This window comes from Mustela nigripes, chromosome 6 (genome assembly GCF_022355385.1).
Source record: "Mustela nigripes isolate SB6536 chromosome 6, MUSNIG.SB6536, whole genome shotgun sequence".
Taxonomy (NCBI): domain Eukaryota; kingdom Metazoa; phylum Chordata; class Mammalia; order Carnivora; family Mustelidae; genus Mustela; species Mustela nigripes.
In genome coordinates, this window is record NC_081562.1 from 60505131 (window position 1) to 60530922 (window position 25792).

The 25792-nt window shown below is 36.2% G+C and overlaps 1 pseudogene; it reads left to right on the forward strand.

Annotated features, from left to right (window-relative positions):
• The first annotated feature begins 666 nt into the window (after nucleotides 1-666).
• Nucleotides 667-19491, forward strand: LOC132020293 (large ribosomal subunit protein eL21-like; annotated as a pseudogene).
• Nucleotides 19492-25792: the final 6301 nt, after the last annotated feature.

The following is a 25792-nucleotide window of genomic DNA, read 5'->3' on the forward strand; positions in this document are numbered from 1 at the left end:
ACTTGATTGCTTTAGAACATGCTCTCCGTTAATACATATTGCATTTTTATCTATCTGTCTCTCCAATAGACTATAAATTTCCTTATTTCAAGTATGGTATCCTTTTCATATCTCTGCAGGCATACCTAGGAAACACCACCTGTTCAGTTCCAGATTACTACAATAAAATGAATATTGTAAATAAGCAAGTCAAATAATTTTCTTCTCCTGTGCAGAGAAGTTATGTTTACACTAAACTATACCTTAGTCTAGTAAGAGTTCAGTAGCATTATGTCCAAAAAAATATGTATTATAAGGGAAATACTTTATTGTTAAAAATTACTAACCACCGTCTGAACTTCAACAAGACATAATCTTGTTGCTGGTAGAGGCTGTTCCTCCGTGTTGATGGCTACTGATCAGGGTGGTGGTTGCTGAAGGCCAGGGTGTCTGTGACAATTTCTTCAAATAAGACAGCAATGAAGTTGACTCTTCCTTTCATGAGTGGATTCTCTGTACAGATGATGCTATACATTTCATGCACAGTAGAACACTCTCGAAATGGGAGACAATTCTCTCAAACTCTGCTGCTGTTTTATCAGCTCAGTTTATGGACTATTCTAAACCCTTTCAAAAATCCTTTCAACAGCCCTTTCAGCTGGAACCGCCACCTTCCAGTAATTTGCCAAAATGACCAACACAAAGGGAAAGAGGAGAGATACCTGTTAAATGTTCTCTAGGCCTTTTAGAAAACGGAGTTGTTCCTTTGGCCACATACATGCGAATCTATAAGAAAGGTGATATTGTGGACATTAAGGGAATGGGCACTGTCCAAAAGGGATGCCCCACAAATGTTACCATGGCAAAACTAGAAGAGTCTACAGTGTTACTCAGCATGCTTCTGGCATTGTTGTAAACAGACAAGTTAAGGGCAAGATTCTTGCCTAGAGAATTAATGTACACATTGAGCTTATTAAACATTCAAAGAACCAAGTAGCTTCCTGAAGCATGTGAAGGAAGATGATCAGAAAAAGAAAGAAGCCAAAGAGAAAGGTACTTGGGTTCAACTGAAGCATCACCTTGCTCCGCCCAGAGAAGCACATTTCATGAGAACCAATGAAAAAAAGTCCAAACTGCTGGAACCCATTTCCTATGAATTTATAGCATATACATACAAAGAAAATAAAAGATCTCAAGACTGTAAAAAAAAAAAAAAAAAATCCTTTCAACAATCTTCATAGCAGCTTCACCAGGAGTAGATTTCAACTCAACAAGCCACCACTTTCTTTGCTTGTCTATAAGAAGCAACTCCTCATTGTTTAAGTTTTATCATGAGATTGCAACCAATCAAATATAATAATGAAAATTTTGAAAAATGTAACACAGAGACTCAAAGTGAACCAAGGCTGTTGGAAAAATGGTGTCAGTTGATTTACTTTACACAGGGTTGTTACAAACCTTCAATATGCAAAAAATTCAATATCTGAGATGCACAATAGAGCAAAGTACGATAAAACAAAATATGCCTGTATAATTATTACATACAAATCCATAAGTGCTACAACTACTAAGTGTTATTCTAAGTTTGCAGAAATGACAAACAGTCTCTTCCCTTTGGGAGATAGAGATCTCAAAGTTTAGCAGAGAAGACAGATGAGAAAAATATTTAAACAGCAATATAATAAGCCCAAATAGAAGTTATTATTTGAAGCCATACCCTAAGGGCGTCAAGGAAAGCTTCCTACAGTAGGTGACTCCTAAATTCGGTGTTAAGGAAGAATCAGGCATGAACCAAGCAGAGGATGAGTGGAGGGGAGCGGTCCAAACAGACAGGACAGCATGAAAGACCACGTTGGTTTATAAACTAGTAAAGGCAGATACAGAACTTAAATTTTGAGATCGGGATCAGAAAAGTTGAGATTGAAACAGAAGTCACAGTTACCAGACCATGGAAAGGATCTTAACCTGGACCACCACATATTTCCATCTACCAGGTTTTTGCCAGTTGTGCTGACACAACTAGAAATAGCATTCCCCTTAACTCCTATGTGTCCCACTTTGGACAGTAAATTCTAAGGTCACTGTAATTTAAGACTATCTCCTGATTTTTTTGTTAATTGCAAATAGTAAGGAGCCTTTGAAAGATGTTTATAAATATTGATAAGGTCAATAAACCATTTAGAAAGACTAATCCGGCAACTGGCTGGAAGATGACATCCAAGGAAGTGAGATTAAGGCCATAAAAACTAGTACAGAGCCCCCAAAACAAGCCAAGTGAGAAATGATACAGACCTGAGTGGTAGTGATGTAAACGGGGTCGTAGAGAAGAAATCATTTCAAGAAGTGTTTAGGAAGTAAAATAACCATCAAGTTTGAATGATGGAGAAAAACAAGGAGGAAACCATTAGATACTGTGATTCAGAAGAATAAAGGCTACTAAGTGAAGGCATAGAAATGGAGAAAACTCTAGGATGTGTGCTTTGATGATGGAATAGCATAAAATGGATCGTAACGTGTGTGGCAATAATTGTAAGGTAACTGGCAAAGTTTCTTAGACACAAATATCAGGCAACGTTAATATCAGCACTGTGAAGAGTGATCCTAGAAAGAAGCATGGAATAATCAGGAGCCTGTTTGGACAGGACAGATGTGGGGCACTGGGACAGGCCGCCCAGTTCTGCAATAGCGTCCTGGTGTGAGCTGCCCTGTGAGTCAGGGGTCAGAGCCAGCAAATCTGAGCAGGAATCTGGTAAACAATTCATTATTGAGGCTAAAGATTGATAGCAAGATAAATGAGCTGATGATACAATAGGTAATCGACTAAAACACAGGTAGAAACAAAATAACAAAATCAAGGACTCCCTGCTGGGACAGGGAACAATGAAGAGAGCATCTGTGAATAAAACTGACAAATAGATGATTGCAAAGCTGTTCCTGACCACAGAAACTGGAAGAATGACAAGGAAAGAAGCGGGCAGAGGTAAGACAAAATAAATGAGTGCTTGCTCACTGAGGTTCAATTTCACTCAAATAAATCGGGTGCCTGTGTGGCTCAGTCGATGAAGCCTCCAACTCTTGACTTCAGCTCAGGTCATGACCTCCCTCATGAATCAGGGTCATGATCTGAGTGTCCTGAGATCCAGCCCCCTGTCAGGCTCTCCACTCAGCAGGGAGTCTGCTGGAGATTCTCTCCCTCTCCCTCTGTTCTTCCGACATGTTCTGAATAAATGAATAAGTAAATAAATAAGTCTTTAAAAAAATTTTTACCCAAAAAATTAAACTATCAAGTGCCAGACTTAACAGATGAGCTTGTGAATTCACAGGCAGCGACATCCGCGATCAGTGGAAGCAAAGGCCGAGGGTTTTGCTAGAGCCGCTGTCATTTCTTTTTTAATTTTTTTTTAGTAATTTTTTTTTTTAAGATTTCGTTTATTTAACAGACAGAAATCACAAGCAGGCAAAGAGGCAGGCAGAGAGAGAGAGAGAGAGAGAGAGAGAGAGTAGGAAGCAGGCTCCCCACTGAGCAGAGAGCCCGGATGTGGGACTCGATCCTGCGACCCGGAGATCATGACCTGAGCCGAAGGCAGAGGCTTTAACCCACTGAGCCACCCAGGCGCCCCCATTTCTTTTTTTTTTTTTTTTTTCACACACAATGAGAGCAACAGAAAAGTGAAATTTCAAAATGAGATGACAAAATAAGTGTTGGTTGCTATGTGATCAGGTCTTTATGCTTTATAAGATAGCCAGAATATTCTCTTTTATTTTATGTAGTCATATGTAAGAAGGTAAACAGTTCTACTTATTGTCAAATGTGACTGAAATTTTTCAATGAAATAAATTATGCCAATAAAAATTCATCTTCTGGAAGAATATTTTATCTTACAGATATCCTTCCGAATTTTTCTTTCAACAACCCTCATATATTTCAGAAACTTGGTATTCTGCTCCTCACCTAAAAATCCTCACTGCAAGGTGATGTGCTCTATTGAATTACAATCACAGGTAATAGCATGGAGGAAATTAATAGCTAAAAACTATCATGACAATAAGTACCAAGTAAGTAAGTAAGGTTCGAAAATTACTGAATAGTGGTTGGAAATTTAAAGTAAGAACAACTTTCAAAGTGATATCTGGACGTTAGATTCAAGCTAGTATGTCTAATCTTGGATATCTGCTTAAAAGTAGGATGTTTTGTCACTTAATTTATTAATTTAAAACATTTATTAATTTATTATTATTAATTAATTAATTTAAAGTCATTGGTTAGACATTTATTAATTTAAAGTTATAATTTGTCTAAAAATGGTATATTTTATGTCATACCCAAATGAATGGTGTATTAATGAAACCTCTTATTAACCAGCCACTACATTAACCAGCCACTTATTAACCAGCCTCTACATTAAAACAAACAAAACAAAATGCAAAATGACCCTTTCTGTCATATTTGCAATCAGTCATCTATTTCCAAAATAACTCTATATGGATCTCTAGTCAGGAAAGATTATACACAATGAATTGATAGATTAAGGAACAATAAAGAATAATATCAGCATAATCTATAAATGGTCAACATAATTAGTGTTTGCAAAAGTACTTACTTCAAAATTGGGCTAATAAGATTTAAGCAAATTAAGTTCCTATGTAAGTCTGAGTTTTTATAAGTAACATAACTAATATGCCATTAAGGCCCATTGTTAGTTTCATTGGGAAATTATCTTCTCATTGCATCTGTCCAGCCTGAATACAATTCATTTTATCATCCCTCATAACTCACTTCTTATGGTTTTATGGAAGTGTATGTAGTAGTTTCACCTCTGGCTTTACCCTGTGTCCCACTACATCACAAACTCATTTAATGGTGATATTAATGATTTTAGAAATCACTACAAATGGTTGGCAGCACCGTTGTCGTTAACGTCTCAAGGGAACTATACAAGTGAGTTTTATCAGCTTGAGGCTGAGGTATTTGATGAAGTAATAACAAACTCGCTCCGAATTGTCTTTCATTACCCTTTATCTCTCCTAGAGAGAATATAACTTATTCAAATTATAATGGCCTCTGTTATCAATGAGGTTTACTATTTATTTACCTGCATCCAGACATGCAAATGCACATGCATTCTGGTATTTCAACCTACCTGTAATGAAATTTCTTCACTATCAGAATCATGCACAATCACAAATTACAAACTAGTTTCTAGTATAATTTGCTTAGCATTAAAAAAGAAAAAAAAACCTACTCATTCTTTTAATATACTATCTTGATTAAAGGAGTAAAATCCAATCATTAGGGTTGAAATACAATATATGATAAACAACTTTTAAAATAAGATCACATTTCAATTAGGAAGTAGTTTTGTTTTTCTCTTAAGCAACATATGAAGTGAAATTGTGCTGAGGCTAACTTAGGTTAAGTGGAGAATTACTAAAGACAGGGACTCCCGCTCAGCACAGATATCCAGGCATCTACTTTTTATTTTAGCTTAGTTATCTTTATTTATGGCAGTAGTCCTTATATTTGTATAAGCTAGGGAATTTCAAAGCCTTTTCATACTCCCTATCAGCTGTATCCCCTTAAGGGTTGGTAAAGTAGGGTAAAAAGTTACAATTATGTGTAATTGACAGAGAGAGGAGATCCAGCAAAGTGCTCTGATAGCCTGTAAAGAGAATCAAGGGAAGAGTGTTCCCTGGGCCATTTCTCTTTCCTCTCTGCCTTGTCTGCTTTTGACCTTGAGAATAACTCTGTCTTCCTTGTCTCTTTTAACATATGTTAACAAACGATGCAAAAAAAAAAATCTTACAATGAAGTTAATGATGATTCATTCTTAGAACGAATATTTATTGACTACTGGCTTCTTGCCACACCTGTTCTAGATATGGAGGATGATATTCTACCTTCACTGTGTTCTGTTAAAGGTAATGTGTATAAAAGCTATGGAAAAAATAGAAAAATCATGTAAGGTAGAAGGACACTGCGAGGGATTGCTTTTAATTTTAAAAAGTGTAATGGAATAGGCCTCAATGACATAGTAATAGACTAGAAAGAGATGAGGTAGTAAAACTACCTTATAGGAAAAAAATGAAGCATTTGTAACAATAACTTCCAATGGCTTACCGTTTTCTATTTTGTGAAATGTTCTTGATATACCATTAGATTCAATCCTCCCAATAACCCTGAGAGGTAAGCAGGACAATTGTGACTATCCCCATCTTGCAGATGAGAAAACACATTTGAAGAAATTAAATGTCACAAGCATACCCTGTATTAATTTTCCCTTTCCAGACCATATTTTAACCCTTTCATTTAACACTCCACAGGCCAATGCATTAGCTTCATTGGAGATTCTTTCAAGCAAATGAAAGTCCCTAAAATTAAAGTGCTAATATTACAGCAGTTGGTGACATCCACACAGGTAGAATCATGTCTGTTCTATTCACTAATGATGTCATTTCATTAAGCACATTAGTGCCCAGCTCCACTGGACTTCCTGATTCTCAAATACACCCATTAATTGTTTTCTGCTTTCTCTGACTAGAAGCAGTTAAATACTTGCCCACATAATCTCTTTTTCTATCTTACCATTATGATATCAGATATTCTTTAAAGTTGTTGTTTTCTCACATTTTCAGATGGTGGACACTATTTTGTCATTTGGGTCTTAACTCTGTCATCCCATTCAGATTATTTATTGTCTATCTACTCCCAACTAGTGTGTGAACTGTCTGTGAGCAGAAATGTTGGCACCGTGATCAGAGTGGTTCAAATTCTCACAACTTGGGGTGCCTGGGTGGCTCAGTGGGTTAAAGCCTCTGCCTTTGGCTCAGGTCATGATCCCAGGGTCCTGGGATCGAGCCCTGCATCGGGCTCTCTGCTCAGCAGGGAGTCTGCTTCCCCCTCTCCCTCTGCCTGCCTCTCTGCCTACTTGTGATCTTTCTGTCAAATAAGCAAATAAAATTCTTTAAAAAAATAAAAAAATAAATTCTCAGAACTTTACACAGCACATTGTAAGCACCTTGTATTAGTTGTTCTAGTGAATAAATATTGGCTTTCAAGTCATCTCACAATTCCAAATATGTACTAAGCATCAGTAACTACAGAAAGTATTTGGAACTAATAAAAGTAATATGCACTATATCAAGTTCTTTTCTTAGCATTAAATTATTTAAATACCCTTACTATTATCATTTTCAGATCAGAAAAGTAAAGCAGGGAGAGCAGGTCTACCAACCAATAACTCTCAGAACCAAGATTTGGGTACATAGTCTTAACCACTCCGCTCTATGAAATTCTTCTTTGACACTATCCCAAAAGATTATGACTATTTCCTGTGAATTATTATGATTATACTTAGTATAATATTATCTTTGAAAGATTATGAATCTTTCCAACACACTGGCAAGTCTAGGCAGTGCCATTTGCATGATTGTTACATGAACATACAAAATAATGTGAATATTACTCAAATTAATTGTGATTAATTAATCACAATTGGGAAGGGAAGGTCATTGTTTTATTTAGAGTACTTTGAATAGCTTATATTTTTCTCCCTAATTCTATTGCCTTCTGCTCTTTCTGACTGGTGAGTAGTTAAATAGTTGCCCACATATTCTATCATTTTTCTATTCACCACTAGAAGAAATGTAAATAAAAGTGTAAATATTTCAAAAAGAATACCTTAGTTCTATAATGTTCATACATAAATATACATTGGAAAGCTTAGATGTGTACCTGGAGGAAGGAGGAATTCCCATCAAAATATCAACGGAAGAGAAAACTAGAAAAACTTCTAGGGTATGTATTTGTCTATGTTGTAAAATTAATAAGAAGGAACTCTTATTTCAACATCATAAATATGAGTTATCAGAGAAATTGGATATTATGGTGCAGGGGGAATATTTATGCAAGACTTTCCCACATACTATAAAAGATGGGACTTTCTTCTTTGCCCTAAAGTGAAAGAAAAAACAGGATCAAGAAAGCCACATGAGGGTATAGACAATGGCATGAAGTCTGAACCTTGCACCCACGATATAGTGTTGGGGAAATAGCAGAAGTGAGTAGTGATCTTTTAGTGATCTCTATTAGTTATTCCAAGTGTATTCCGCAGAGCCCATAAGTAGGATATTAATGTTACACGAAACAAGATTTCTATGGCAGATACATTTTTAAGATGCTTGATGAAAGTCAATTAAGTGTTATTTCTGAAAAACTTCTTGGAACTTTTAATGCATCAATGTGACTTCCAACTATTCAAAAGTCAGTTATGGGTTGCAGGGTTTCCCAAATTAACTTGAATTCGAAATCACATTTTCATAAAAAGGAATGATGTGCCTTAGAGTTTACTTGGGATTGCTAATTATTCTGATTAGTAATGATAGGAAAAGCCAATTAGCTCATGTCATTCACCAGTTGATAATGTATAAAGAGTAGCTAGTGTGGTTGCAATGGGTAGAAGATAAAGGGAGAGCACTTACTTGACAACATTTTGGTATAATTATATTGGTAGTTCCTACAGATAAGATTCTCTGTATTCAAATACAGTTTCAATTATATTACTATCATCTTAGAAAAAAAAAAAAAACCTTATAGTAGGTTAAGCTGTAGTTGAAGATTTTATGATTATTTCTAGGTATGTATTTAAAAGGGGTCTTATAGGCGCCTGGGTGGCTCAGTCGGTTAAGTGTCTGTCTTCCGCTCAGGTCCTAATCTCAGGGTCCTAGGATTGAGCCCTGCAGGGGGCTCCCTGCTCAGTGGGGAGCCTGCTTCTTCTTCTCCTTTTGCCCCTCCCCACTGCTTGTGCGCTTTCTCGTGCATGCTCTCTCTGTCTCTCTCTGTCTCTCAAATATAGACCATCAAAATATATATATATATATATATATATATAATCTTAAACTAAACAAACAAAAGAGGTCTTATTGTACCTAGATAGATAGGTGTATTTCTTTCGATCCTGTTTTGAAATAATAGTTGTTTGTATGTAACATTAATTTAAAAGATTTGTAAGAAAGTCATTAATGCCTGCAAAAAGGATGTATAATCTAAGTACTATTTTTCAACATAGGAATTTAGCTTTTTAAACCTGTTATCATTCTAAGAATATATATCATTTTATCATGCAGCAGCTTTTCTCAAATGTAGGTATGGATCTCTAGAAAGAAGAAGCATCTGAAATTCTAATTTTGCATACTCAATCTATAAGGGTGTAGAAGATGTCAGACTAAAATTTCTTAGGTAGATCTCTTCCTGTCTCTAGGATTTATGACAATAAAATACTAAAGAGAAAAGTATAACATCTACCTCATGGAATTTTTTGGAGTCTTAGAAAGAAAGAGGATGATACTGAATAAATGAAAGATCAAATGACAAATACAGTAAATAAAAGATCAAATAAATGAAAGATCAAATGAGAACATGGTTACCTCTTACTTTCCACATGGTTCATAAGCAAGCCCACAGGCTTCCTTAAGTTAATGTCCAGAGGAACTATATTAAGGGACCTCTTACCTTAGAATACTGGGTGTGACCTCAAAAGTGATTAAAGGTCAATGACAATGCCTAGCAGAATATTAGAGCAGTTTAAGGCAGAAGGGAAAACACGGTGAAAGCGCAGGGAAGCCATAGAACTTGTCCAGGTAGTTAGTACAAATATAGTGTTTGGTGAACTTTTTGGAGCTCTTAAACAGGAAATGAATTTCTTATTTAGGAATTTGCAAACTACTTTGCATTGAAGTAAAACACAAAGAATGTATATATCATTAGTTTGCAGTGAAATTAATCATCATCAAGAGAACACAGCCACATAAATAACAAGTAGATAAACATATAGAGCATTATTGATGCCAGGGAACACCAACCGATCCCCTCGAATCCCTTGAACAACTCTGTTCATTCCAAAAGAAACATTATAGTTTATTTATTTTTTTTAAAGATTTTATTTATTTATTTGACAGAGAGAGATCACAAGTAGGCAGAGAGGCAGGCAGAGAGAGAGGAGGAAGCAGGCTCCCTGCTGAGCAGAGAGCCTGATGTGGGACTCGATCCCAGGACCCTGAGATCATGACCTGAGCCGAAGGCAGCAGCTTAACCCACTGAGCCACACAGGCACCCAGAAACATTATAGTTTAGTTTGGTTTTTTTTCCCCCTCCTTTTGGGCCTTACCTAATTGGAATCCCATAATATGTACTCAATATAAAGAGATTCACCCATCTTATGCAATCGTATAGTGACTGTTCTATTTGGACAATTAATAAAAATGATTACAATTTGTTATTGTAGATCATAGAAAATAATTCTATAAGTTACCCTAATATTAAGACAAACTTTCATTTGAATAAACCAATGACTTTTTTTCTTTATTTCAAATATGGTACTGATAAACAAAGAACTATCCTGAACTCTTTATGCATAGTTATAAAAATTGAAATCAGTATCACATGAACATAAGAATTTTTTCATGTATATAGGAGTGTAACTATAATGTAAAAGGAATGATTTTCATGTATGGTCCATAGGATTCCTTTTGTTTCTTGGCTGTTGGATGATGGAACCTTTTGAAAATCTGGAGATCACCTACATAGATCACTCACTTGAAATCTTTCCATATTTACATACACAACTTTTTGCATTTAATTTCAGAGCATCTGACCACCTGAGAGGATTTGCAAATCTACAGTGTTCAGATGAAGAATATTAACTTTAAAGTCATACTTTAGCAAACATTTGTTTTTGTTTTTCAGAGAGGGAGGGAGGGAGAGAGGGGTGGGGGGAGGAGGCAGAGGGAAAGAGACAACCCCAAGTAGGTTCCATGCCCAGGGCATGACCCCATGTGGGGCTTGATCCTACAACCCTGAGATCATGACCAGAACCAAAATCAAGAGTCAGAGCTTAACCATCTGAGCCACCCAGGCACTCCTACAAACATTAAAAACAAACAAACAAACAAACCAGTATACAGCAACCAAAATACCCCCACAGAGAACTATTGTTTAGAACAACAGTCTCCTTCTTTTGTAGAGAAGAAAATCATGGAGGTTTTTTTCATAACATGTTTTAAAACATAGGAAGTGGGCAGAACACTTGCCTTTCTGGAGTGATTGAAAATAGGCCACCAAAGCTTAATTAGCCTTGCCTTTGAGTAGTCTCAGATCTATTCTTTTGTTCTACTCTAGTTCAGATACAGTATATTGGGAATCTCTCTCTCTCTCATACTCTTCTAATGTGTAATTTTTGAAAAGTCTTCAGAAATTCTTAGGTTTTTCTCATTTTATCACTGGGTCATTTTTGTGAAAACAGTGTCAGTCGGGGTCCAGTTATAGCTAACAGAGAGTGCTCTAGCTATTTCATGCAAAAAGTTACTTAAAAGGAATACAGTGCTACCAGATCAGTGTTTGGGCACCCTTGAATAATTCAAGAATCACACCATAGAAATGACCACTAAACGGCCCATGACAAAAATCAGGAAATGAAAGACGGACACTGCTTCCCTCAGTTATGACTTCATGATCACAAAATGTGAGCTGGAATCTGGAGATCCCAGAATGACCCCTTCATCTCTTGGTTTGGGGAACGTAGCACCTGCTGTGATGCAAGCATGAAGAGATTCCAGGCTCTGCTGCACCAGCCCTATTCATGGTGGGGCCCTTCTCTCCACTTAGATTAGCTCCGAATTCAAGACTTACCTGATCACAGTTATCAGTACAACCTAAACTACACCCAGAACGCCTGCTACAAGGTAGTACATAAGGAAGACCACAAGGGAGTAGAACCTATGCTGAGCAAGCTTATTTACCTTTCATGCTGCAGCTATCTCGCGGCATTCAAACGGGGCTTCGACTATGCGGATGTGATTATCACAACAGCAATAATTCTCCAAAATGAAGTTGCTTTAAAACCTTTTTTTTTTTTTTAAGATTACACTGTTTTTAAGTGTTGGGGCTATTATAAAACAGCAAATAAAGGATATAGAACTGACACTATGGGGGTGCCTGGTTGGCTCAGTGAGTTAAAGCCTCTGCCTTCCACTCAGGTCATGATCCCAGGGTCCTGGGATCGAGCCCTGCATCGGGCTCTCTGCTCAGCAGGGAGCCTGCTTCCTCCTCTCTCTTTTTGCCTGCCTCTCTGCCTGCTTGTGATCTCTGTCTGTCAAATACATAAATGAAATCTTAAAAAAAAAAAAAAAAAAAAAAAAGAACTGACACTATGTGACTGAATCCTATACAGTGAATAACAGACATTGCTCACAATATCTTACTATAGTGAAATTATTTTTGCATTAAATATTGCTTGAAATAAGAGAGACTGAAATTGGCTCAGGCTTACCTTTTTTTGGTTTGTTTTATGCTCTTTAAAATGTGTGTGTGTGTGTCCTTCTTGTGGAGGAATTTTTCACTAAAGTAACATTTTTGCAACAAAATTTGATATGCACATTCCAGGTGTCTAGAGAGACAAGAAAATAGCAAATATTCTTTACTTTTTCTGTATTTAGTTAAACTTTTTTCTTACACAAGTTAGGAGTATTGTATTGTAAATGCTATATACATTTTTAAAAACTTTGTCTCTATAATGCTCTATAATAGTGATGTCACATATGTATTCCCTGAAAGCAGATGTCCTATTTTTAATATATAAAAACAAGAGATCAGAATTAAATGTATGTATATATGTTTCTCTGAACTTCTGGGTAGCTGAGCTAAGTATCGATCTGCTTTTTGAACTCCAAAGAAGGACACTCATATTAGGGTTTTCTGTAATTTATGCATAATAAAAGTAATTTTGTTTAAAATCAATAGTTTGAAAAGTCTTTGTAGCCCAGCATGATACAACGGGAAAAGTAAGTTAGCTATTCAGGCATACATATTTCAATTGTAAGGTGTCAGATACATCCTTATATTCTCCATTCGTTAAAACTAAGATGCTTCTCTCTCTGCCTCTGCCTCTGCTGTGCTCGCCGCTCTCTTTCTCTCTCTGACTCTCATGAATAAATAAATAAAATCTTAAAAAAACTAACTAAAATAAAAACTCTTTGGTATGTTAATACAAAATGTTTTAGGACATTTCCTTATCAAAGTGACCTCTATCCATTTAAGCCTTGTTAGTAAGTGATAATACTATTTGGTGGATGACCTCACTTAAAATTGAATCCCACCCAAAAATCTAGGGAAAGATTCCATCTTATACAGCCCGAAACTACACGTGGAAAACTTTTATTAAAGAAAATTGCAGACAATAATATAACAAACACAGAAAAAAAATGTAGAGGTATAATAGAAGTTACATGTGTCTAGATTCTCAATTAGAAAAAAAAAATATGCTCTACATTTGTCTTCGTCTGCACTCCTGCTCCTCTCCACCTCTGACATCTAGGGATCCCAGGGCCTTGAGCAGGAGGTACCACAGGAGAAGGGCTCTGGCCAGCCAGGCTTGCAGCTGTGTGCCCTTGCTCCCACCCCTGCCCATTTCTGGAGGGTCTCACCTTGAGAATCTTTGGGGTGTGTGTGTGGTGTGTGTGTGTGTGTGTGTGTGTGTGTGTGTGTGTGTGTGTGTTGTGGGAGAGTCAAAAAGCAGCGGACACTCTTTCTTCCCAGTGTCATTGCAATTTTTCTCAATTGCTCCCTATGGCCCTCAAGCAATAGCAGGAACCCCCTAGGGGAAGAACTGACAGAAGCCAGGTTGAAATGCAGCCTTTCTAGCGCTGTTGTCCCCAGGGCCAATCACAGCATTTGGAAGCATCAGAACGGCTATTTATCCTTAAATAAGGAAATTCTACCTTCAAAGCTTTTGTAAGAATTACGTAACTGCATATAACATATGTAGAAATGGCAAGCCCCAAGGTCCTCAGAAAGTGGATTCTCCAACCACCTCAGTTCCTTCCTGTCAGGGCCAGCTGTCACAGGACTGTGTTTGCTCGTCCCCTAGTGGCAGACACCCGCACTCACATTTGCCTGAATTGCTCCTACCGCTCTTGTTTCTTGAGACAGTGTGCCCAGAAGGTCAAAACGTAAGATAATATTATGTTCAAATCGGATACTTTGGAAAACCTAATGCAGACCTTATTGAAACAAAAAGAATACAAATACTAGGTGGAATACTCCCCCTAAAAAAGACTATTAAAGTGAGAAAATAAACAGCCTAATTACAGAGAAGGAAGAACACGTGCTGCTTGCCCAGCCTGAATGTAATTTTTGGTTCTGCTTGTCACAATTTCAAGTTAAGTAGCATTATGTTGTTCATGCTTAATTTACTTCGGAGCTGCTTAAAAGGACCAACTCTTGATGTGTTTGTGTTTTCTGGAGACGCATCTGTTGACATTGCCTCCATCTTATAGCCAAACTACAGAAGTTGATTACAGCGTCAACCCTCTACTTAGAAATAAGACTGCCAAAAAAAGAAAAAAAAAAGAGAGAGAGAAAAGGAAAAAAAGAAAGAAAAAAGAAAAAAAGAAAGAAAGAAAAGAAATAAGACTGCCTTTAAAGAAACATTTTTTTTCTATATTGCAAAAATCTCCTGTAATTTCAAATATTGCAAACCAGGTTGGAGATATATATATATATATATATATATATATATATATACATATATATAGTCAGATTTACTTCTTTTAGTGTGTGGTTTTTGTTTTGTTTTGTTTTGTTGGTCAAATGTTAAGGGATAGCCACAAGGGGACTTCTTAGTTCTTAGTGCATATTAAGTTAACAGTGTACTTCCTAGATATCCATTGCAGTATGCTCTTATTTTTATTTTTACAAACAGCATAAAAACAAAATTTAAAATTATTCTAGTGGATGCAAATGGACTTGTGATTTCAAAGTTGGATTCTACTAGGAAGAGTACATTTTAACCTGATATATTTTTGAGAGATGAAGAGATTTTTCTAACAGCTTTCATATCTATATTCAAATCTCTCTCTCTTTTAAGAGATTTTATTTATTTGTCAGAGAGAGAGAGAGAGAGCAAGAGCACACAAGCAGAGGGAGCAGCAGGCAGAGGGAGAAGCAGCTTCCCCATGGAGTAAGGAGCCCCGTGTGGGACTTGATCCCAGGACTCTGGGATCATGACCTGAGCCAAAGGCAGATGCTCAACCAACTGAGCCACCCGGGTGTCTTTATATTCGAGTATCTTTTAAATGCTGTGAAAAACTTATATAGACTAATTGATCTAATGTTTATTAAATAAAGTTTTCCAAATAAGCATTTTCTAGGAGAGACTTCATGTTGAAATTAAAGAATTAGTTATTTAGTGGTGACTTTATTCCCATTTTCCACTTTTTAAACTCGGCTTATCTTCATTTGTTGTCTTTTACAGATAAGAAACATTCAGGTCAGCAACATCAATAGGTTTTATTACCAAAAGAAACCCCAGATGTTATCATCATCTATTCTGTCAGTTTAATTAGAAATATTGAAATGTGCTCTATCCCTGTTGAGCTTCAGACTCTAGAAAAACCTCGTTTTCCACGTTCTTAAAAATCTTATGCAGCTACTACTTTGGGAAATGAATCACTTTTCACATTTTAATGGGACCAAAGAAGAAGCAATATTTGGGCATTTTTGTTTTCAGACAAATAATCCAGGATGTTTTATAAAGCAGTGATCACATTTAACATGGATTTTAATCCCATGATCATGGTATTGTAACAGAGGCACAAGCCCCATTTTTTGCCAGCAAAATAAGACAATAAGCTTTCAGTATGTTACAAAATTAAATGGACTGAAAAATTACAGGTGGTTTATTTATTTATTTATTTATTTTAAAGATTTTATTTATTTATTTGACAGAGAGAGAGAGATCACTAGTAGGCAGAGAGGCAGGCAGAGAGAGAGGAGGAAGCAGGCTCCCTGCTGAGCAGAGAGCCCGATATGGGACTCGATCCCAGGATCCTGAGATCATGACCTGAGCCGAAGGCAGTGGCTTAACCCACTGAGCCACCCAGGCGCCCCCAGGTGGTTTATTTAAAGAATTTTTTTTTTTTTATTTCACGACCAAATGATTTGTTTTATTTCATAAGTAATGCTTCAGGGCAGTGACTCTACATAGTTCTTTAGGAACCCAAGCCAATGCCCTCTTTTCCTCTTGAGTGAGGGACTTCCAAGAATCCCTGGGCATCACCATTTCAGTCAACTAGAAAAGGGAGCACACATCAGATCTGGGAGTAGTCCAGCATTTCCACTAGAAATGAGCCAGAGCTCAGTCCCATAGCCACAACTACCTGTGGAGGAGAAACTGGGAAGTACAGGCTAGTTATGTGCTTGTGAAGAAATATATCTATATTATGGATAGCTACTAGCATTCCCTGCAAAGACTGTCAATAATCAAGTATCCATCCATATGTTCCTTCCTACGCATGGAACAAGCTGAGACTCCTTTCTCAGGGGAAGACCTGAAGTCCTATGTAGCTCAAAGTCTAAAATCCCTTGATGATGTATGGATTCTCCATCACATTCAGAAGCAGATCCTACGGCCAATATCCTGAAAAGACCAGTTGTCTTCTATTCTAGCATGGAGTAATTGGGCCTCTGACCACTGGGATCACTGAGGAAAGTTGCTTAATTACACCTGAGTACACCCTTTGGTAGAAATTCACAGAGACCCCAGCTCTTGTGGCTCATGAGCTCTTTGTCGTCTTCTCTTCTTCGCCATACCGGGACAAGGTATTGCTCAGATTTTGCAGCCTGATTCTGATTTATAGAAATAGGGAAGCCTGAATAGGTTTTAAGACTTGAACAAACTAAAAGTGTTTTAGAACACAGTGGTGGTTTCATTGGTACTACTAGTGGGTTTTTTTTCTAAAATTAATTATATTTTACTATCTTCCCAGATAGTTTCCAACTCCTACTGTTTGGGTTTCTCTTCAGTGTATCTGTTCAAATTAATGACAGCTACCCAGCAACATTGAGTGCATCTAAAGAATAGGTGTAAATGGTAGGGCACGCTTTCTATTAATGAATTGTTGAGATACACACACACACACACACACATACATATATGATTTCTTCATTGTATTTCTAATTCTGAGCTATATTTTGAATTAGTGAAGTTGAAAAATAGAAAAATTTTGAATAATCTAAGTGTTATAGAAAAAGGTCAGTTCAAGGGTGCCAGGGTGGCTCAGTCAGTTAAGTGTCTGCCTTCTGCTCAGATCATGATCTCTGGATCCTGGGATCGAGCCCTGTGTTGGTCTTGCTGCTCAGCAGGAGTCTATTGCTCTTGCTCTCTCTCCCTCTGCCCCTCCCCACCGCTCATTCTCTCTCAAATAAATAAATAAAATCTTTTTTAAAAATGTTCAGTTCTTGGGGCACCTGGGTGGCTCATTGGGTTAAAGCCTCTGCCTTCGGCTCAGGTCATGATCTCAGGGTCCTGGGATCAAGCCCCACATCGGGCTCCCTGCTCAACCAGGAGCCTGCTCCCCCATCTCTCTTTGCCTGCCTCTCTGCCTACTTGTGATCTGTCGGTCAAGTAAATAAATAAAATCTTTTTTAAAAAAATGTTCAGTTTAAATAAAGAATCATGCAGACACATGCATATGCGGAATAACTGTTTTATAGATATTTAATAATGTGCATTTACCCAAGATTGTAGAACATCTGATTAATATTCTCTCTAATTACAGTTATATCTTGCTTAATGGCCATATGTATTTCACTCTCTGTACCAGTGTGCACGTGTGTAAATCCAGATCAAGCTGGAGAAGACCAGCACATTTCATTTCAAATATTCTCTAGTTTTCTGTTGCCATCTTAAACTGGAAAACAAGTAATTTAATGGAATGAAGTCACCGAAGCCACAAGAGTGAAAAATAACCCATTAGTAAATAAGGAAAAGACTATCAAATAAGGGAAGAATAAGTTGGAAAGCTTTGATAGGCTTGGGTCCTAGATACAATAAGTGGTAAGTTAAAATATAATCAGCAATATGATATTTATGATACAATAAAATCCTGGCATGGGCACAAAAATAGTGGGTCATAAACAGAGGCTTTGAACTGCATTTTTCAAAACCTTGCTACTGAAACAATCGTAACTGTTATACAAGGGTAATAAATCTGCCACAAAAATCTGATACTTCATAATATCATCTAATGAAATCAGACTGATACTGATTAATTTAAATGTTCATTATTATTATAAGCAAAATCTATGAAGTAGAGAAAGATACTAAGAATCAGGAAAAACAGTATGCAAGTGTGTCTTAGGAGGAGAATAATGAAACACTGCAGATAAAATTAAAAGTCAAAAGTGGTTCTAAGTGCACCCATGTTCATAGTATCATTAATCAGAGCCAAGAGCTGGTGGCAATTTGGATGTCCACTGGCAGATGAATGGATAAAGAAAATATGGTAAATATGTGAAATAGAATATTATTCAGATTTTTAAAAAAGAAGAAAATCCTGCCAGATGCTTCAACATGGATGCACCTGGAGGATAGTATGTGAAGTGTAATAAGCTAGTCCCCCCAAAATAGATACTGATTATTTCACTCACACGAGGTATCAAAACTAGTCAGACTTCTAGAAACAGAAAGTAGAATGGTGATTGCCAAGAGTTGGTGAAGGGGGAGATTATGAGTTGTTGTTCAATGGGTACTGAGTTTTAGGTTTACAAGATGAAAAATTTCTTAAGCTGTGTGGAACAATGTGCACACAGTTAACACTACTGAACAGTACCCTTAAAATAATTAAGATGTAAATTTTATGTTAATTGTATGTAGTATTTTTTACCACAATTTTCTAAAAAAATGGGTGGAGGGGAGATGGAGATAGATTATGTAATGGGGATGGGGTTTTCTTTTGGGGAGATAAAAACATTTTGGAACTAGATAGAGGTGATGGTTGCACAACATGGAGAATGTACATTTTTAATGGTTAAATTTATATTCTGTGACTATCACCACCACAAAATTTTTTTTTAAAGTGACTATGAAGTTTATGCAAAGTAGTAGCGAAGTTCACACATACTTAAGGCAGATTGCCGGCCAGGCAAAATATAATAGCTTCACACATGGTATAACCATTTAATCATCACACACTTAAGGTGTAGGTGCTATTATGATCCATATTTTACAGAAGAGGAAAACGAAACTGTTTTCCAAGAGCTCGTAGCTCATAGGTCATTCCACTGAAGAATGAAGTGAAACCATCTTCACTAATAGCCTGTCCTCTCTCTTCCTGAGAAAGTGACAGAGTGTAGATGGTCTCCAGAGATGCTTCATTTACTGAAGGAATACTTGTTCCCAATTCAGCCCACGTGACTTCTAATTATAAATCACACGTTTATTTAAACAGTTTGAATGAGTCTCTGTTCTTTGCAACCAAATGACCCCTACCGAGATCTCAAATGACTGATATAGATAGGGGGCCCTTGTGATCAGAACAGGAGTCCAGCGTCAGGGTCAGACTGTCAGCAAAGTAAAGCTGATACTGAGTAAAAACATGAAGAAAATGGGACCGGGGAAGAACCGGCTGGTCAGAATCAGTTTGTTGGAGCTTGAAGAGGAGAAAGTTGTAGTAGATTGAAATTAAGGTTAGCCTGATAGTAAAATTTAAATCTCAGAAATTCTAAATGGAACTCTCACTACCTATATATAGTCCCCAGAAACTAGATTAGAAGAATTTTGCTTTCAGCTGCACGTGCAAAAGTGATCATACTGTTCATATGGGAAATTATTGTTTTGGCAATACTATTTTCTTTCTGTTTTATTAGTTACAGGCTCATGATCTGTCATCCTGTTGAAAAGGTGAGGTCTTGGAGTTAGATTGGTTGGAGTCTAATTTGCCACATTCTAGTCAAACCATTTAGATATGCCACTGAGTAGCAGTCACTTCATATGTGGAATGACACATGTGGAGAAGAATAAAATGGAAAACATGTAAATTAACTACCCCCATGCCTCATTGGCGATTCCAAGTGTTCACTAATATGTTACTATAATAACTATGATTACTACTGTGTATGTAAAATACCTCACCACATAGAAAACTTCCTAAAATAATACTCCCTCGGTGAAAGCAAGTGCCATTTTTTCCCCCACATATACTTATTTAAAATAAGATGCCTGATGGAAAAGGTTCACAGTGATTGATTTTTCAGGAACGCTGAATTTTAGCCTTAAAGTGCTTCTGGACCACTGAAAACTTAATTTAAATATTTTGGGTTTACTGAGACTTAGAGTCATTAATGCTCCTCATTAATATCCCAAACATAATCCAACTGATTATACTTTTACTTCAGACCGAGTTTCCTTTTAAGCATTTGCTGTTTCTTTTGTCACTTTAAACTGTTAGTTGTAACACTCAGGGGGGCATTCTGTGTTCTTACAACTTTGCAATTAGCTCTTAGCTCTCCCCTAATTGCTGCGCCAGCACACCTCTCTCTCCTCCAAAGACACCCTCTTTCCCCTATGATGTGTTTTTTCGCCACAGGCTAAAAGTACCAGTATCTCCTTTTCTAGTCGTAGGAAAACTGCTCTGACCTCACGTTCTTACTCTTTTCTCTTCCTAGTGGCTGATGTTATAAATATTGGGCTTTGGGGTCTCCAAATCTTGGTCCTTCATAACCAAAGCCACATTTTGTAATCCTGAAAGAACTTTCCTGGCTCAAGAAGAGCAGAAGCATATGAAAAATTGTTTTAAAAACTCTTGCCTCTGTTATAAAGGGATAAAATCTGTGCATATGTGAGTGGAGTGTCTATGTATTATTCATGCATGAATGTGTTCTAAATGGTATTTGTCGGGGGGCACCTGGGTGGATCAGTCATTAAGTGTCTGACTTCGGCTCAGGTCATGATCCGAGGGTTGAGGGATCGATCCCTGCATCAAGTCCCACACTGGGCTCTCCACTTGGTGGGGAGCCTGCTTCCCCCTCTCCCTCTGCCTGCTGCTCCCCCTACTTGTGCTCGCTTTCTGAATAAAATCTTAAAAAATAAATAAATAAATGCTTTTTGTCTGCCGTTAATATAATATCCTAAGTGTTCTTTAATTACTGCAAGTATCCTATTCCTTTTTCTACCCTTTTAACTCATAGCCTATGTCTTTTTTTTTTTTTTTTTTTTAATGTGGAGATATTTTGTTTTGTTTTGTTTTCCCCAAGATACAGCTGGGTCTTACTTTTTTTTTTTTTTAAGATTTTATTTATTTATTTGACAGAGATCACAAGCAGGCAGAGAGGCAGGCAGAGAGAGAGAGAGAGGAGGAAGCAGGCTCCCTGCCAAGCAGAGAGCCCGATGCAGGGCTTGGCCAGGACTCTGGGATCATGACCTGAGCTGAAGGCAGAGGCATTAACCCACTAAGCCATCCAGACACCCCTGGGTCTTACTTTTTCTGCAATCTGACAATCTTTGCCTTTAACTAAAATATTTAGATAATTAAAATTTAGTGTAATTATATGTGTAAATTTATACTACCTGGCTGTTTATTTTCTATTTGCTTCATTCATTCTTTTTCTTTTCCTCTTTTCCTGTCTGTGGAAGAACTAGTATTTTTTATGACTCCATTTTGTCTGTTTCTTTTGTTATTATCTTGATTGGTCTAGGGTTTATAGTGTATACCTCTAACTGAATATATCCACCTTCCTACGCTTTTATATCAAAAATGTAACATAAGGATTTCACATCAGTATAGTTCCATTCTCTTCTCCTGGCTTTTGTGATACTGTTGTTATATGTTTTAATGTTGCATATATTATAAATCCAAGAACACATTATTATTTCCATTTTATGAATTAGCTTTTAAAGAAATTTAAATAATAAAAAACTCTTTAGCCATATAGTTCTTTCCAATGTTTTTTACTTCTTATGCAGATCCACATTTCCACCTGGTATTTTTTCCTTTCAATTGACAGGAGTGTTTTATGTCTGACAGACTTTATTTATCTTCCTTTATAAAATTTATTTTTGCTGGATATAGAATTCTATGTTGGCAATAATTTTTTTATATTTTTTTCTTTCAATATTTTAGAGATGTTGCTTTAATTTCTTCTTACTTATGCTATTTCCAGTGAGAAATCTGTCATCTTTATCTGATTTCTGTAAGTAATATGTTTTGCTTTGTTTTTTCTTCTGGCTGCTTTTTAAGATTCTCCACCGAGGGAGGAGCCCAGTATAGGACTTGATGCAAAGATCAATCCCACCACCCTAGGATCATGACCTAACCCTCAGGGCACCTGGGTGGCACCGTCAGTTGAACTTCCAGTTCTTGGTTTCGGCTCAGGTCATCATCTTAGGGTCATGGGATCAAGACCCGTGAAGGCCTCCATCTGCACTGAGCACCAAGTCTGCTTGAGATTCTCTCTCCCTCTCCCTTTTCAAAAGATTCAAAAATCTTTTGAAATCTTTTGAAAAAAGACTATCATTCACTTGGAGCAATTTGATTATGTACTTTGGTGTAATTTTCTTTAGGTTTCTGTGCTTAAGATTTATTGAGCTTCTTGGAAAACATGATTTTATATATTTTATCAAATTTAGAAGATTTGCAGTCATTATTTCTCAAGTGTTTTTTCTGCCTTCCTGTTCTCTACTTTCTTCTGGGGATCACCATGATGCATATATTAGGCTTCTTGAAGTTGTCCAAAATTCACTTTTACACTTTAACCTCTTAATTGTTTTCTCCTGAGTGTTTCATTTTTGAATGTTTTTATAGTTATGTCTTCAAGTTCTCTAATTCTTTTCTCCTTCAATGTCATCTGCCATCAATTACACTCAGTGTATTTGTCATATCAGAAGTTGTACTTGGGTCTTTTTATTATTTCCTCTATGTCTCTAGTTAACTATTTTAACACAACTGCTTTTATATCCTTTTTCACCAAATGTAACATATATGTCAGTTCTCAGTTAGTTTTGATTGTTTATTTTCCTTTTTACAGGTTATATTTTCCTGAATCTTTGCATGCTTCATCATCTTTAATTGGATGCCAGACATTTTGGATTTTACCTTGCTGGGTGCTGGATGGTTTTTTTATTCTTACAAATATTTTCACATTCCATGCTCATATGCAGTGTTACTCAGAAATAGTTTGATCTTTTTGTGTCTTGTCTTTTATGTTTGTTTTGCAAGACTAGAGCATTATTTAGTTTAAGATGAATTACTCACCACTTCTAAGGCAAGACCCATCTCCAAACTTTATCAAAGTCCTAAGAGTTATGAGATTTTTCTAGTCTGGCTGGTGGAAATAAGCACGATTCCTGGCCCTACGTGATCACCATGTACTCTTTAAGACTTTCATATGTTTCTGTCCTCTCTATGAATAGCTTCCCCAATCAGTGCTCTGTTGATTACCTCCAGAGACCTTTAAAGAGTTCTCTTGTGCAGCTCTTTCTTTCCTATTCTCTGTCTTGTGAATGCTAAATGATTTTCCCTTTTTGTAATGGCCAATGATGAACATATTTTCAAATGTTTATTTTCTCTTGGTATATCCTCTGTGTGAAATGTCTGTCTACACCTTTTGCCCGTATTCTAATTAGGTATTTGGTTTCTTAATGTTGACATTTAAGAATTCTTCATATAGCATAGTTAAAAGGATTTTTTTGTCAGATATGTGACTTGCAATTATATTATTTTGTCCTTTCATTCTTCTAACAGGATTTTTACAGAGCAAAGCTTATTACTTTTACTGAGATCCAGTTTATTGGAGTTCCCTTTTATGGATTGTTTGTTTGATAACAAGTCTAAAACTCTTTACCTAGTCATAGGTCCCAAAGATTTTCTCCTAATTTTTTTTTTTTTAGAAAATTTGCTGTTTTTTATTGTATATTTAAGTTCATGGTTTGTTGTTGTCTTTTTTGTTTTGTTTTGTTTTTGTTTTTGTTTTTTAGTAGGCTCCATGCCTAGCATGGAGCCCAACATGGGGCTTAAACTCAGGACCCTGATAGCAAGACCTGAGCTAAGATCAAGAGTCAGACCCTCAGTTGACTGAGCCACGCAGGCACCCCCATGATTCATTGTGAGTTAATTTTTATAAGGTGTGAGGCTTATGCTCTATTCTTTTTTTCTTATGGATGCCCACTTCCTCCAGCATAGTTTGTTGAAAAGGCTCTTTCCTCCATTGAATTGCTTTTGCATCTTTGTCAAAACCCAATTGGACATATTATATGGGCCTCTTCTGAGCTCTCTGTTGGAATGCATTGACCTCTATGTCTTTCTCTGCCAATAGCACATTGTCTTCATCACTCTAGCTATCTAGGGAGCCTCAACTCCAGGGAGAGTCACTCTTCCCACTTTATTCCTCTTTCTCAAAATTGTTTTGGCTATTATAGAGCCTCTCTTTCAATATAAATTTACAAAAAACCTTCCTGTGACTACCAAAAAAAAAAAAAACAAAAACCAAAAAACTTGCTTAAGTTTTGATAGAAGCTTTTAGGCTATCAACCAATAAAAGAGCATGGACATCTTACCTATGTTCAGTCTTCCATGCACAATCACTTCTCAGCCTTTTGGCTAAGATCAAGTGTAGTCTTTCAATGCATAAACATATCATTTACTACCTTTAATACTTTTTTCCACAGACATAAATTTAATCTATCAAATAAACATCATCATTGAAATGCATTGTAGTTCAGTCATATAGATCTTCAATCCATTTGTTACCTTGCCAAAGAAAATCTTCAGAAATACCAACCTACCATTTTAGCATCTTGTTTAAAACCTATAAATGCATCTCTACTTTTGTCTCCATGAAAGAGTTCAAAAATCCTTAAAAATCTATGAATCCCTACCTGTATCAATAAATACATTAATTGCTTTATCTTGGTACATTATAATTTTTATGAGCATTTTCTTGCCATACACAAATAGTGCTGAATACTGGAATTTTCCCTGAAGGTAATTTCTACTTTTTTTTTAATCAAAAACATTTCTTACAAGCAAGATGCTATGGGAAAAATATACAGGATTACCTCTCATAATATTTCATCGTATTATTTTATTTCTATCTCGAATGCTCTACTGATATTCAGAAATCATATATCTTTGGTATAATTTAATAACATATTTATATATATATATATATATATAAAAAACCATATAATGGAAGTGCTAATTGTAATTTGTTACAGAGGACATAACAAAATTTTACACTATTCTAACACATTTTTTAAAAGTTATTACAAAAAGATAAAAGTACTTTAGAAAAAAATCTTACATATCCTTGAATATAATTTTTAATTTGTTTATGTGAAAATGTATTAATAGCTATTGTATGTATTCATTAGTGATATACATAGAGAAACTTAATGAAATGTGAGAAAAAGGCAAAAAATAACATAAGATTTGTAAAATAGATTTACATGGTTAGCTCTAGTGGTTCTTAAGGAGAGGATGTAGATGAAAAACATTTCATTGTTATTAAACTTTTTTACACATGCTTAGAATATTTTATTAGGTTCAAGTTTAGTATGGTAGGTTAACAACAGTTGAAGTATATGTTTTGATTAAAGCAAAGAACATTATTCATCATAGTTTTAAAAGTCCAGTATTTTTCACATTATTCCAAAAAGATAAAGAACTACATTAAAGGCTGCTTTTACATATAGATTATTTACAATTAGATTTCAGATGAAAAAATGCTTTCTACTGCTGAATACACACACACACACACACACACACACGTGTGTATACTTTAAGTCTTCTAGTATATACTGTGTTAAGACATTCCATTGAAAAGGAATAAGGAACAGGATGGTTCAGGATGAAAATTCTTTAAAAGTTTTTTATTAAATTTTGTATAAAGTCTGTTGTGAACACTGGCAGAAGAAAACATTGCCTCATGTTTCAAGACCAACTACTGAGAAATGCAATGAGGCTAATATTAAATAGTTTGAAATTC